The sequence below is a fragment of the Anser brachyrhynchus genome, assembly GCF_964034855.1.
Source record: "Anser brachyrhynchus genome assembly, chromosome: 1".
Taxonomy (NCBI): domain Eukaryota; kingdom Metazoa; phylum Chordata; class Aves; order Anseriformes; family Anatidae; genus Anser; species Anser brachyrhynchus.
In genome coordinates, this window is record NC_137694.1 from 97,814,510 (window position 1) to 97,830,865 (window position 16,356).

Consider the following 16,356-nt stretch of genomic DNA (forward strand, 5'->3'; position numbering starts at 1 on the left):
AGGAACACAGACCGAGCTTTTCTGGAGCAGCACCTAGGGTAGCAGTGATCTGATTAACCATCAGCTTATAGGAAGCTTTGCGTTAACTTCAAAGGATTCTGATTTTAGAGAAAAGCATCTGCACTCTCAGGACCCTGGTTTCTAGTGCACCTCCCTTTCACTTAGGGTTTTTAAGATTATATGCTCCTCTATTCCAGGTTCAAAGCACTGGAATTGATGATGGACCATTGGTTTAGCTTTCTAAAACCATAACAAATTTTTGAAACCAGATGAGTTTGTGCCCACACACTTGGTAGTAAAGCAAACTTGGTTTGAGGGCCAATGTCTTGTGGAGTAATCACAATACTGAGAAGGCAATACTATTAAATTTCAGGCTTTCGTGTAAGTTATAACGATGCCTTACTTCCTACCTTAAATATAATTCAAAATTTGCCATGACATCCCCTAGGTAACCACCTGCAATGATTAATTTTTCCAAGGAAAACTTTTTTTGCAGTATTGATGCAATAACCTTCTACCGCTATAGGCCTTACACAGGACTAGTCTTTTGTTTTAATGACTTTAAAAATCTCTTAAGATCCTCCCAAGACTTTTACGAGCAAGTAGCTCTCTGCTCTGGGAATGTCATCTCCATTACTAACAGTAAAAAGTGGTGCTTATGTATCCCACACCAACACTGAAACATAATCAAATAAGGAATACTGGTTAGATATTAGACACTGAGCACAGCAAAATAGACACACTGAATCTTCAGTAATTGTCAGAAGAACACAGCTTATTGAGAACAGATCCTGTTTCCCAGGAATGCAAAATTCTAATTTGTAATTTAGCACTAAAGAGGAAGAGAAAGCGCAGCCTAACATACGTTCCACTGATAAGGCACCCTACATTCCTACTACTTATACAGGTATCACACTGAAAGAAATACAGTGTGAATGCTCACAAAGTACCTTCAACCGTACGAACATATGATCAACTGTTATTCATGCTACATTATTAATATTCTACTTACCAGCGTCTAAAAGTTGACTGTTCATTATACTGAACAAACTCCTTTAATTTGTTATTTTTCTGGTTATGCATCTCAGTTTCTCAAGTGGGGGCACACTCCTACCCCATCCATTACAAGACCCCTCTGTAATATATTTGCCCAAATCAGTGCACTCAAACTCCTACAGAAATTATCCAACAGCATGAGCCAACTTGGAAAAAAAAGTCTGCCTTGCTGTGAAAGAAGACATTACCCCACCAGAACTATCACTCTCATGGCTTTTTCTTTTTTTATTTTTTTTTAATGGAAGCAAAAACCCCTGTCATCTCACCTACTCCTCTTTTAATAAGGAATGACTGCCGTGACTACCCCCATCTAGAACCACCATTCACTGCCAGCACCTCTGCTCTCCTCGTGTGCTTAGAGAACAACTGATTAGCACTTTGCATAATTAACCTGATTAGCACTGTGCATAATCAAACTGATTAGCACTTTGCATAATTAAAAAGAAATAATAATAATAACAATAATAAGCAGTAGGTAATAGCAAAAGCTGCTAGTCCTATTGCCTGTTCGTTAGCTCTAGGATTAGTTTAGTGCAGCATATTTTATTTAAAACTTTTTTTTTTTAAAAGATGCACAAGCTCCTGAGAAATAGAAGTTAAAAAAATTCTCATTTATTTTCAGATCACTGATGAAAATATTGGTTGTTTCACATTACAACTTAGCATTTCTTTTGCCCCTCTGTTGTAGCTGAAGATATTTAATAGGAAGATGTCACACTAGATGGACAGCTGGTCTTATTCCCACATCTTTCTGCAGTAATGCTTTTGGATTCATTATCACAGGATATGGACACCCCATATCCTTTTATGCATATATCCCTGCAACATATTTTGAGCACAGAAAAGCTGTATTACCCTTTTTGTAAAAATGGCCAAGGTATTAACACATGGATCCTCAAAAAGTACATACTGAATTCTCCGCCTGCCCTGAACACAGGAAGTTTGGAGAGCAACATACAGTTAATCAGGCTCCTGCCCCTAACCCTGCATCTTTCTTCCCCCATTTGAACATAGTCTTGTCTGCATGTGCATTTGGTGCCCTGCTCAAGAACACGTTGCAAGACAAAGCACTGTCCTTGACTGCTAGGCTCCTGTACAAACATCCCAACTGGTGTTTCAGGATTAACATAAATTCTTCAGATTTTGAGATGTGGCTGAAGTTGTGCCTATAGGCTGCACACTGCGTGAAAAAGTGTTAAATATTTGTATCACTAGTGACTCAACTCTCCTAGGATATGCAATGCCAGACAGCCTAGAAGAGCGGCGCCCCAAGTGAGTGGGTAAACCATTAACATTTTCTGTTTACTGATGTTGCCTCATACCTCCCACTCAACACAATACCGTGTGTTTCCCCTTACTTTATTAATCTTATCTTTCTCTAGAACCTTCATATTACAGCTCAGATTCTTCTTGTATTCCCATTAGAGCAATCCTCACCTTACATCTTCTGTTTGAGGTACTCTCCTTCCAGAATACCTTGAATGTTCAAGAATAATTTGAATAGAATGAAGGCGTTCTCCTTCAAGAACATCCACTGCCAACCCTCCACTGTATACTTACAATGACCTTGCCTATACTTCCCATCATGTAACAGACACACATTGCAGCTCCTCTGCTGATGGCTCAGCAAGCACGGTTGGGACATGGAGCCAACCAGGGAGTCAAGCTCCTTCTGAGTGATCAGCCCATCTGCCCTGCAGCTGTCTAGACAGGAATTGCTGCCTCTGGACCGTATGTGGCTCAGATGCAGCACATTGAATAGACCTGTCCTAGAACAATGACAAAAATTCCCCATTGTGCTATAGTTTCTCTCATAAATGTTCTCTCATAAAATAAACCAATGAGAAACTGTGGGGGGAAAGAGCAATAAAAGAGCATCTTGTCATAATTAACTGGAAATGTATTACTCATGCACAGGGGCCTCTCCATCACCCCAAGCAAAAGAACCCATATGAACAGCAAAGGGTGTAGAGCTAGTTCCTCTTTTCACAAGTTGTTTAGTTTCTGAAAAGTGTTGCTGTAGAGATTTTTCAAGTCCAAATGTTCCTGGGGAAGGTAGTTCCAGTAATTCTGGGAAGGAAGCCAATCCCTTGGCTTTGTGTGTAAATATTTAAACAACATTGTTTTTATATACATACATTTATACACATATACATATATGTCTTTAGACTTCCAGACTTGCAAAACGGGAACTGAAAAAATATGCCAAAATATAGTTATGAACTCGCTTGCCTGAACCATGACAACTGACCATCAGAAACAAAATACAATACCAACTTCAAAATAATTGAGCCATGTTGTCTGTGTATACTAATCCACTCAAACAGAAGAGTGGACAGATCAGAGCTACAGATTCTAAGGTGCAGAGATTGAAGTCTTAAAATTTATCTCCTTATAAGTGGCAAGAGCATAAGATTCATCAATTTTAAGCCTTTCAGAGCCTAGATGGATGCTGAGAGCTCCACCCACAGGTGTGGGATCTCCAGCCTTTAAGGACACAAAGCTTCACGTTCCCAGCATTTTAATGTTCCAAGCTGCAACTTCGTGTTTAGAAAAGTCACTGCTGTTTTAGGCTTGAATCAGGTTCATACTTCAAAAGGAATTACCTGGTAGAAAATTCCACCAAAGAATGGAAACATACCTGGCGTTGAGATTTAGTGAACAATGTGGAAAAAATACTTTAAAATTGTTGAGGAGGAGGCTGATAAAATGAAGGAAGATGATTTAGTGAGCATAAGGCAGACACTCAGGGCATATGATGAATAAATCAATCCATGAATATAAAATTTACCACATGGACTCCACCTGTATACACTCAGTAAGCAAAAACACACCCTAATACAAAGTACATGCATGTAAATGCATAGCTGTATGATTTAAAGAAATCAAACATTTATGAACACAGTATTTGTGTGTCATTTCAAATACATATATATACATAGAACAGCCAGTGTGAGTTTTAAGATCAGAGAAGTATACATACAAAAACACAGAGAAGAAAGGACCAAGAGTAGGGCAAGTCTTTTAGAAAATATTTTAATGGCTTTACAAAAAGCCCTCACCCAAAGTTTGAGGGTTTTTTGCAATCTTACATTTTCTATTGCAAAATACACCTGCTTTCTTTTCTCCTCCCCCCCCCCAACTAAATATTTCTTCCATCTAATGACTCTCTTTATTAGACAGCATCTAATTTGCATACATTTACATACAATTTAACTGCTAGCTTGTGAGAACAAAGAAATGGCTCGGTATTGTACTGAAGGACAATACTCAGAAAAGGAAGGTATAAAATCTAGCTAGCTCGGTGGCTGTGTATTCTCTTTGTTTCAGAAATACCAGGATTTTTAAACACACTACTTAAAGGGTGAAAAAGATTATTTCACCAAACAATGAAAAAAGATACAGTGCAGCTCCCTTTTAACACATTCTCTCTCTGGCCTGGTTAATGGGATTTAAGGGTCCAAGATTTCTTTGCTTTCTTCTGTTTCCTTTATTAGAACTGATGGATTTAATTCTGTCACATATTTTACTTCATATTTTATTCCTATAACAATCTATGCTGAAGTTCAGCTCCAATGCTAATTCAATACTACCTTCCTTTCCTTACTGTCAGCCTGGAACAGGACTGAATGATCTTTGATGGGCATGAAGTGGTCTGCCCTCAATGCCCAGTGCTAATGGATTTTAGAGAGAGTCTGCCAGAATTTTACCTTGTGGCATCAAGTATAGAGATAATGAAAACTTACCATGTAGCTGACTGGGAATCAACAGGAAGGGAAGCAGGGCAGAGCTCCACTCGTGAGAACAGGGAGGGACTGTGGTCAGAGTAAATGCAGGATGCAAGGGATGTATCAAGCCCCCTAGTTCCCTAGAAGAAGAGGAGAAAAAGATCTTTAAGATGTCACAAAGGCAAGAACCTTTAGAAACAGTTGGCAGAAGCTCTAATACAGGCCCTACCAAAAGCACAATACGTCAGCAAAAGCTTTTTCTCCACAGGCTTTACAGCGGGAGTACCAAATGCAGAGAATGGCTGTAATTCTAATCCATGTGGAAGTGACATAAAAGTTTTGCAGGAAAAAAAACACATGATTTCAGGCTGCATGCTGCACATTTCCACGTCCCCTCAAATGTGCAAAACCCAGCGAAGCACAACAGTCTGCCATTTGTTGCGGCCTACACAGCAGCTAGCATCACTGCCCAGCTCTCCTCAGCAGCATACTCACAGACTTGTGCTCAGCAGGCCAAGTAATGCCTGGTTTTTGGAAAGGCAAAATACTGACATTCAATAGTAGAAGGTCGGGGGGGGGAAAAGAAGAACCCATCACCGGCACATTGTATGAACCTGTCCTACAGAAACACGGCAGGCGTAGCCCTTTCTAGTGCAGGGAGCCCTACTGAAATCTACTGGAACAAGGCATGGTAGCAAGTACTACGCCAAGCCAGCTTGTTTACCAAGCAGGTGTGGTATTTAGCATTCAGCAATCATCTGCTTGGTTCATCTCACCCCAGCCACAGTTTTACAGGCCCAGCAGAAGGCCAAGGGTTAACATCGCAAGCGTTCTCACACCAGTGGCACAGGGACACCGTGACAGAAGACAAAGGATCTGTGTTGCAAACTGTACATAGAGGAAACTCGTACTGATGCTTCCCTGATGTGCCTCACTGGCACTCAAAATACATTATAGATTATTTGCAGACACAAATTTTAATTTAAAGCTGGCTGAAATGTTAATGAAGTTTTAGCTGTTTTTCAAAGGGGAAAACTCCCTACTGCTTACAAAAAAAAGCCTACCACTTCCTGCCTGATCATTTTCTAATGGCATATAGCAACCAAACCCAATAAAATAAATTAATCAAGCCTTCAAATCATTTTCCCTTTTTCAAGGATGGAAAGGTTGAGGTGTGTGATCTTCAGAAGTTCTGATGCGTACCACAATGCTGGTTTTAGCAAACAGTGAAGAAAGTAAATTCCAAAGCCAAAGTTCCTTTAACTCTCATATCCTGTACTCACGGCTTACATTGCTGAAACCATTGGGTTATTATTTCCAGAACCCTACCAGAGTTGTTCCACCGCAATCTGAGCTAATTTAAATTGCAGCTGCAACAATCTCAGCCTTCCCTCTCATTTTTTCTCTCCTGGACACATGTGCCTGACCCCATCCTTGAGCCAGAACTGGGTAACTGGTTCAGGGGGCTTTCAGCTGAATGAATGTTCCTTTTTCATATGTTTTCAGCCAAATAAACCTCCAGCCACAAATCAACATCCAGTCATGACATTTTGGGGCTAGAGCTAAGGAGGCAGCAGGACTGTACAAGTGAAGGAACAACAGAGAGGCCTGGATGTCAATCAGTTTAAGCTACTGTGGACCTACATCTTGAGAAGTCCAGGGCTGCTTTGGTATGGTGTGGAAGAAAGGCTCCTATCACATTGCTGGAAACCAAAGCAATCATGGCTTTACAGGTAGAAAAAAATGCCACCACCTTACATGCTAACCTAAAATAAACTGACGAGCTATACAGATCATGCAGAATAGATGCAGCGTGCTTTTGATGAAAAATAGCTTGAGATAATGGTGCACTGCTACAATCTGCACCAGGGGCAATTTCCAAGTGGCAGATTGAATTAGCCTCAAGTGACATGCATTACAGTAATGCTTCCCTGAGGCAATAAGGCAAGGTCCCACATTCAAAAGGAAAGAATTGAGCTTTCTTGCCAACGGCAAATGATAAAGCACACGATTAAGAAGCACTGTTACTAGGACATCCAGAAGCTCCTGGAAATCCTTCAAGGACTTCAGAAAATACATTTGGAAATAGAGAGCAGGAATTTTCTTTTTCATCTCTGCAGTTATGATATTGAGTATCTCTTGCTGCTTTCCCAGTGCACAACTATTAATTCCAGCTAGAGTGGAATCTAAGTTTTCTAGCACCATCATTTCTGAAGTCACTCTGCCCTAGCAGTTGTGGGATATAAATCTGGATTTCAGGTAAATACAGAAGACATTGCAGTCCAAATCTCCTCCCTTAGCTTGTTTGCTCCATGTAACAACAACAACAAAATTAAACCCTACGTGAGAGAAATCCTGTGGCAGCAAGTAATCACCCAACACCATCATCCACAATTTCTTCAGAAGGAGTCACTAATGAACAACTTGACCAGCCAGTTAACATCCATAGATGATTCATCATCTTGGAAATTATAGTGGCTGAGAAAACTAGAAGAATCAGTGTGGATACCTGATCATTAGTTCAACAACCAATATTTCAACCAACTTTTCAGTACTAGAGGCAGTCAGAATTTTCATACCTCAATTGCAACCGGGCCTCAAGGGCAGAATACCAGATCAGACATAAGAACTGGTGGTTTTTTTCCTTCCACAACAATGAAATCATACCTTCTTAAGCAGCGTTATATAACAGCACGTGATTCTGAAGCAATGGCATCCACACAACTAATTATTTTTATTGCAGCGTTATATATACTCTGAAGAGAGCTGTAGTTACCCTATCAATCATGAACAGATGCACAGGTTGTTACACAATTTTATACAGGTTCAAGTTATGTGACCAATACGATAGCTTGGCTGGTTTACCAACAGGAGATTTGTTTTCCTTCAGCTGCCCATAAGATACGGCTTCCTGATAAGAGTACAACCCAGTCAGGCATATATTCTTGCTATAGTGTTTCTGAATACTTCTTTCTATAAAACAATGGTCCACTGGAAGACATGCATATGCACATTAATGTATGTATATGCATACATCTATAAAATACTTCGGTAAATACTTGTAATTAACAACTAATTGCAACAGTATCATTAGCTCATCATCACAATTGTTTGATTAAATGAATTATTTTCTCCAATTTACAACAGTGCCTACATCAGCTTTGACGGTCATTAAAACAATGAGGAGAACCTAAGAATTTTAAATGCTGCCAATATTTGAATACTTTCTATTCGAGTGTTCTTGATTCGTTTAAGTAGTATATTACCACAACACCAGCCTCAAATTCTATCTTCACTCTAACAATTCTTCTTGGAACTGAAAGTAGGTGAAGCAAATTGCAAATTGTTCATCAGATTTTTCCCTTTCTTTTCTTTTGTTGTTACGTACTCCACTGAAGCAGAGAGATGAAAGTATAAAGTTGGTGTAAGCAGAAGAATAACTCAGTGAAAAGTAGCCCCTCTTGTACCTAATTAAATTCTGGCATTTATGAATTTCCACTTTTTTGCACATAGCTGTCTCATTACATTTTGCGTTACACATTATGGGTGGGATTATCAAAAGGAACAATGGTGTGATTCTCTTTCCACTAAAACCATGGTGAAGCAGTTCTAGCTGAATCCATCAGCAGCACATTCAGGCCAGCTTCACAAGCTTTTGAAAATCCTCCCCGTTCCCCACCTGCCTGCAAAGTAGGGAGAACCAGAGGTACAGCACAAAAGATTCCACCAGCTTGTGCCTGAGTAGCAACAAGTTGCAGCTTGTACAATTCCGTCAAGATAAACATGCTGAGAATTCCCTTCTAAATATAAACAATATTTCAGAAGCTAGCAAATTCTTCCGAACATTCACTTTGATTTGATAAATTTTATTAAATACAATTTGCCACAGCAGCATTTTAAAACATGATAGCTACAGCATGAATAGGTCATTTTTACACACACAAGTAAAATCTATCCAGTTGTGTATAGAGCGTAAATTATGTATGCAGGCCCACACACCCCGAGATAACAAAATTACCCAGCTTGCACACCAAGCAAGTCAGAAACTGTGTAGTCACAGATACCAAAGTCATGCCCAAGCCAATCAGTCCTGCAAAGCAGCTGCTATCTCAGCTGCTTATTAGTTCACCAGAACACTGGCCACGACCAAAGGCTTCAGACTGGCTTACAGCATGCGCTGAACAGCATTGGGTCTGCTTTCAAAATCCTGCACAAACACAACCATGGATGAATACTATCAAAGGGAGGGGGTAGTACAGAAACCCATTTTAAAATTTTCCTCAAAACATGATTTATTTTTTTAAACACTGAAGAGAAAACCCTTAATCTTCAATACTACATAATAACAGAATCATGCTGTTTTGTGGCAGAATGCTAAGTTTCATTTTCAGCAGGAAAAAAAAGTGTATAATAATTTTCCTGATTTAGATGGGTTTTAGGTCAACCTTAGCTACATACAAATGAATGTTTTGTTCAAATTACAGGGTAATTTTAATTAGGACACCCTGTTAGACATCCTGTTGTTCTATTTAATGGACTTTCTCAATTATGAGAAGAAACACCTCCCCATCCACCCGTGATTCAAGTTAAGGTAAAGATTATGCTAAATAAATATACAAAGATAAAAGATATTTATCCTGCATTAGATCTTTTTTATTTCTCTTGATCTTTATTTGGCAGCTTCTATATTAAAAGGGCAGAGTTCAGAACTCAGCACCCATTAAACACCTGTTTAAAAACCACTTGAAGCACTGGAAACAGCCAAATATGTCCCAATTAAGTGGAAACGTTGGCGCTGCTGTCCCAAGTAAGGAACACCCATTGCCATTTGCTCTCATTAAGTTAAACAGGTTTCTTGGGACATAGCTGAATTCCTGATTACGTGCATTGCAATTGGATGGAGAACACCAGAACAATAAAATTTAATTCGGCATAGCCTTCTGTCCAGTTGTCGAGCACAGTATTTCGGGAGAAGCGGCTGAAGCTTTGGGAAGCGCCCAAGAGTTACATGCTGGATACAACATAATTCAGTCTTCTGTCAAGGAATTCTTGGTTGACCTGAGAGAATCAGGCCTGGGTTTCTTCTCAAAAACATTCCATGAGATTAAGAGCCAATTCACTTTTCTCAGCATTTCCTCCTCTGTACTTGGTATTAGTTTGACTGTCTTATACACTTTCATTTGTTAGTTAGAAGCATGATATGCTACCTTTTATATTCACTCCAATGTTAAGTCACTCACCAACTGCTTGATTTCATACGTTTATGATTTCAGTGATGGAATGACAAGCCCAGAAAATAAAGGCTTTGTTCATAGATCAGATGCGGTACTGCAAGTTTTCAAAATATTTTTGTCAGTGTATTTTAAGACTCTTCCAGAGGGACCAACTGCATGGCTAACAGAAGAATCTTGTCTCTATCATCCATCTAACCTCCTGGCCTCTGTCAAGGATGCAGACACGCTTGCCAATAAGCGACAAAGTCAAGTGGTCTTTTTCCAAAAACTCAACAATACATTTCAGGGTGGTGCCACTAGAAACCCACTAGACAGAATCAGAGCAGAGTAGCAGTGATTAAAAAGTATGTCTGAAATGGTTCTAATATCCATGCTCAATCCTCTATAATCCCACTTCATTATCAATTTATTAACTTCCTTTGTTGTCCCTTCCGTCACACTCCTGTGCTACTCACTAATATATCTTAGTTTTTAAGGTGCTTTACTCCATAAGCACAAAAAGCTAGCATACGTGGCATAAAATTGATCAGTCAACTGTATCCAAGTAAGGGATGTGCAGTCTCTAAACTGATACCTTAAAATTAAAGTTATTAAAAAAAAAAGTTGGTTTAGTACTATATTACACACGTCTTAATTTACAACTCATACAACCATGATGTTAGCAGGATGAAAAAACCCTCTCTATTTTTCTCTTCAGTTTTGTCACACAGACTTCATATAAATCCTGTTGGTTTTCTAGTACCTTTTGTACTTAGTGTAGAATTCACAATTATTTAGAGCCTACATTTCTAAGTAAACTTCAGTACAAGAAAAAAACATTCTGGGAATATAAGATATCAGCTAGCAATAGCTACTGACCTAAAACTATATATATTTTCAAGACAACCATGAGAGTGGCAGATGCTTTCTTGTTCTGGCTGGCTACAAAAGGCACCAAGAAATCCTAAGATAGATACTTGCATACTTACTCTTTGCTTGTCCTCTCCTTCTCTCCCCCCCTCCAATAGCAAGTATTTTTGCATACAAACAACACTTTTCTGATTTGCTATTGCTCTTTATTTAGATATCCATGGGTGCTATATTCACTGCGGTCTCAAGAACAGTTTCCCTTCCATATTCCTACCGATCTCAACAAGAACGCTGGGCACCAAAAACATCTGAAAGCGATAAATACTCCGTGTTGTGAATAGTGGAGAATAAATTAGTGTTGCTGCTTATAGCAAAAATGCTTTACAGCAGTATTCCCAAAACTTGAGGGCCACTGTCCTTACTAAGGCTTAAATTAAGAAATTACTAACTTCCCCTATTACAATTGTGGGCTGACATGTTCAGTAGATAGCATTTGTAGTTGCAGCACTTCCAGACTACAAAGAGCTGTAAGTGCTATCACTATGAACGGATGTTTTTATTAGTAGACATTTTTTTTAGACAGTAACCAGAAGGGAGTCAGGAAGTGGGAGCACAGGTGCAAACAAAAAAAAGCAAGCCCCACTACAGATCACTACAGCACATGAGAAAAATCAAGTGATGACATCACCTTACTGGGTCTGTCAGTGATTTCGGGTTGATTGGAATACTGGTTTTCATCTTTTTCTGCATCTCTGTTAGACAATTATCAAAACTGTTTAGCACCATCACTTTCACAGACGCTGATAAACCACCTTGTATTACTTGTACCTAAGCACACCAGGCAACTTGAAAGCAAATTTTACCACATCTAAAACAGTAGTATTCCATGCTGTAGAAATAAAGAGCACCTGCTCTGCAATACAGTTATTGAAAGGGTGGAAACAATTCATGCTATACATTTCAACTGGCTTTTCACTTCTGCTGAAAGGGAAGTGCATAACTAACCCTAAAGAAGTTGCCGCTAGACTCTTCAGTGCCCCAGCTCACCAAAACAAAAGGACCTGCAGATTGATGCTTCAGCTATGGAATATTCCAAGGTAGAAAAGACTTGGCTTATATCACAGATATCTACAGGCAAATCACATCATCTATTTGTATTTGATATAAATGAGAGATATAGGTTAAAGGGAGAGAAAGAAACAGCTTTAGACTTCTAACTGCATAAAAAAGCAGCTTTTAAGGCAGGCATGACCATGCGTCCAAGTCCTAGGAATAAGTGGTAACACCCAACAGGTGGGGGGAAAAAAAAAGAGAAAGGCAGGAGGTACTGGAATAGGCTGATACTTTCTGCAATACAGCAACCTACCCAAATATTTACTGCCAAAGAAACAAAATAAGAGTTCATAATTACACTTGTATTAGGAAATACTCTCCTCATACTATCAGGACCCCACAATGGAGCAGCACCTTTCAAGACAAAGTGCAGAACTAGTCTTGAAACAGAAACTAAAGTAGCGAAGGAAGAGAGCAAGAATGGAGGTGTGGGAAGACAAAACGGGGAAGACAAAAACAGATGGAATTAAGAATCCAGGTACAGCCCTTACTGCTCAAGTGGGGCTGCAGGGAGTTAAGAAAAAAGGAAAGAGAGGCACATAAACTTTAAGCACAAAGTGAGGAGAAGTCAGTGGAGGGATATATTACAAAAATTAATGTTTCAATATGCCATCTTGCAATATCATATTGAAAACCACACCACTGTGTGTTGTTACTGTATTTGACCAAGTGCACCATCGTGTTTAATTTGAACTTTATGATAAATCACATGACACAGGAAAGCAAGCAAGTGACTCACAGTCCCCTTTGAAATCTTACCCTATTAAAACTTAGACTGTAGCAGCAACACAGTAACCGAAACCTACCGACACTACACTATAGGAAGGGAACAGAAATATTGAAAAGCACATCCCCGGACTATTTGGTCATTTGTTAGACATGAACAGTAACTTCCCTGTGCCAGCAGTTGCTGTTGGACTAAGCAGTAGATAAATTTGATGTGTGCATCTGATACAGCAAGCCACAGGCTGCCCAATTTTCTAAGGAGTGCACAGACACTCCGCACACCTGAGCATGATTAAGACTTACTGCTTATGAAGAAGAGTCTGTATTGGCAGAGCATTCATTGGCTTGAAGGGGAGGGAGGCAGTTGGAGGAAAAGCACAAACCTGTTTCTGCTCACTACCACCAACATTACTGCATGCGCCAGTAATGAGGTGGACAGGCTAGAAGGGAAACAGGATATAGACCAGGAATGCTTTATCAGCTGCAAGACCAATGCTGGTTTTGGCACTACTTCCACTCTACTGAGTTGTGGGGAGAGGAAAACAAACAAACAAACATACACACACACAAAAACCACACACACCAAAAAAAAAAAACAACCACCCAAGCAGGTGCTAGCAATCTGAGACCACATGATGCCAGCTACAGCTGCTTCAAACTGATTCAATTACATCTGCCTGAATAGTCCCAGAACATTGAATCCACTGAAGAGAACCATAGGTTGAAGGGAGACCTAGTTCTTTGGGATTTTGACACTCCATTAAATTAAGGTAGAAGTCCCCCCAGTTGAATTCAGGAGAGGAAATTCAGGCACAGTCTGAAGCACGTGGACGTACACAGTCTAGGATAAGATGGAAGCTGGAAGATAGCAGATGCAGAACACTGGAATACACAGCAAAAGCCCTTTGGAAAGAATGCCTTAACATTTTCCTGAAACAGCCTGACAGCACTGCCCTGTTTCCCAAAACACTGGGTGCAGTACATTTGCTCGAACATGCTCTTGGGATTGGGACTTCACTCCAAACCTTGTTTGTACAAAAAGGGGCCAAGCAGCTGGGAAATTCTGGAGTGTAGTGTGTCCTCATTAGCTCCCATCTGCCATCAGAACTCAGCTCATGGCAAGTTTGGCTAAGTCCTGGTGTTCTCAGGTCCAAATCTGGGTCAGTTTTAATTACACTATACAGAATTCAGTGTGCAGTTTTTAAATCCTTATTATACAGTGCAGAAGAACGGGCAGCTCTCCAACTAATCAATTTTTTAAAAGTACATATATAAAAATTTTAAACCAGGCTAGACAGACAGTGGGTGGAAGAGAAAAAAAAAAAAGTATAAGTGAGTACAGGGGTGAGTTAAGAGAACTGTTAACAAAAGTGGGTCACCAGCAAGTTCTGCCTTCAAACTTCAAAGGAAGGGGGAAAAGAAAGAAAAAAACTTTTTTTTTTTTAAGACAGTACAACTGATGTGCAAGATGTGTACAATTCATGCTCCTTTTAGCATCAGCATGAGTTACACACAACAATGCTACTGCCAGATCACGAAAAAAAAAAAAAGACTCTTGTGGCTATAGGACCACATAGCAGGCACTGGTTGACCTATTCCTACATGTGTTAACAGTCACATTGCCTGGACTGAAAAAAATCTTTTTCCTTACGGACAGATATGAAGATCATGGCCTTTACCCTCCAGTTATAGAAAAGGTGCAGTGGTTAGTTCAACAGGATCCTTGAACGTGATAATGAACTGCCGTTTATTACTCTAAAGCCTTACATGTTTAGTGTTTTTTGGGCTAGCCTAATTGCTATTTATTTCCCCTTTTTCTATGCCCTCAAATAGCCATCAGCCAGGTCAGGACTTGAAAAGAGCTTTGCTTGCCAGGTTGCTGGCAAACAAAATAATAGGAAGAACAGAGAATTGCATGTTTTTCACTGAACAGACACTTGGGATAGGATAACACGCCAATTCTTATCTGTGTAAATTGGGCTAAAATCTACTCTTGAAGTCAACAACCAGAATCTACCCTGTTTAGAATCTTTGTCAGATGCAAGGGAGCAAACAGGAGTCTTCAGTGACAGTTACATACATAAAGGTAGTTCAAGACTGGAGAAGGATGATCAAGGAGTAGTGTAAATCGAAATGAAATGATATATGCTTGTTAGAAAAGTATAATATTCTGCCATCCCCCTACACAAAAACTAAACCTTCAGAGAATTTCAAGACTGCATTAACCATTTGTGTGAACAAATTCCTGTTGAAGAAAGATTTTCTCTTCACATACCTTGTGAAGAATCATCAAAGCGAGTGTTTTATAGCTACAGCATAGGAGAAGCACAACACAATTCTTCATTCCCATTTTAAAGTAAATTTTCAGCTAGCAGCTCTTCCACACATCTCCAACTGATAGGTGAACCTAGTATATCCTTCCACAATTCAGAAGTACACTGCTGACTATTTCAAGATCAACAAGAGCTACAATGCTAAAGTAACACTTTTTTTTCTTTAAAAGAAAGTTTTTTCTTTATCGTAACCCCTCTCCCTCACGCATCTGTAATACATGAAAACCCACAGATCAAACATACATTATGCAACAACCCAAACAGAAATCAAAGACATAAAACCATACCACAAGAGCATTACAGACTTCAGTATTACCAGCTTCTCCATTATGATAGCATGTCTCAACCGTTGGAGGGCTTTTTGCCCACACCACCTGACTGGTCTTGAGCTCCAACAATCCCCACCTGGGCCCTCTTGTATTAATTAGGACAATTAGCCTCACCCTTTCTGGGATAATTGTCAATTTAGTTGAGCTGACACCAAAAAGTGGATTTAAAAAAAAAAAAAAAAAGCTAAGTCTGAAGCCAAAAGTGGAGGGACAAGAAAATTATCCCATGCAAATCTGTTTTCTAAGTGTCTGATTTTTTTAGTAGAACTTTTTGCTGTGAAGTTTTTGTGTAGAGCAACAGGGTAACAATGTGCAGGAGAACATTAACATAGCAAACACCAGTAAATTTAGCCTGGGCTTTATCATTGCATCATTCTTGTAACAGAAGAAAAATTTGAGTGCCCCAGTGCGTGCTTCGACTATGTTGTCTTTTAAAGCCATGATAGTGCAGTCAGGCATGTTTGATGGACTCTGGAAAACATGATCCTCAGTGACAAGGCAGAATAGACAACCTGTAACTACACCCAATGAAGAGTGGAATAACAACGCTATCTAGTGCTGTACGTGCTCTGGAAAGCTGACAAGGAAGTCCAGTGGTGAAACAGGCTGGCAGCTTGGGAGCCTGGGAAGGGAGGGCTCTGCTCTTCAGAAGGAAAGTTCAGCTTCTACCTGCCTTTGTTATATATGTTACATATCATCTGTCAATGTAGCTTTATTAAATATTTTTGCTTACCTCTTTCTTTGGCCCCTCTGCTTTTCCTCTTCTTCCACTTGAAATATATTAACAAGCCACCCCAAAAGGTAGGAGTCAAAGGCAGCTAGCGAATGCTCAAGTGGACTTTTACTAGGCTCTGACTAATCTTAAGGACCGCAAGTATGACAAAAGGTGTCACTGACTACCTGCTCAGATGGTTGAACTATAGAATAGAATGAACACTAGCCTCTCAAGAGCCTTTGCATTCCCCTCTCTGGACATGTGGAAGCTGCA

The 16,356-nt window shown here is 39.7% G+C and overlaps 1 protein-coding gene across 11 annotated transcripts in view; it reads right to left on the bottom strand.

Moving 5' to 3' along the window:
* LOC308188313 (uncharacterized protein) overlaps window positions 1-16,356 on the bottom strand; it is a 421,245-nt gene that overhangs the window by 319,342 nt on the left and 85,547 nt on the right. For all 11 annotated transcript variants that reach the window (XR_013945384.1, XR_013945385.1, XR_013945386.1 and 8 more), the window contains exon 3: window positions 4,803-4,924. The gene's annotated coding sequence lies outside the window, so the exon portion shown is untranslated. The remainder of the gene's footprint in view (window positions 1-4,802; window positions 4,925-16,356) is intronic.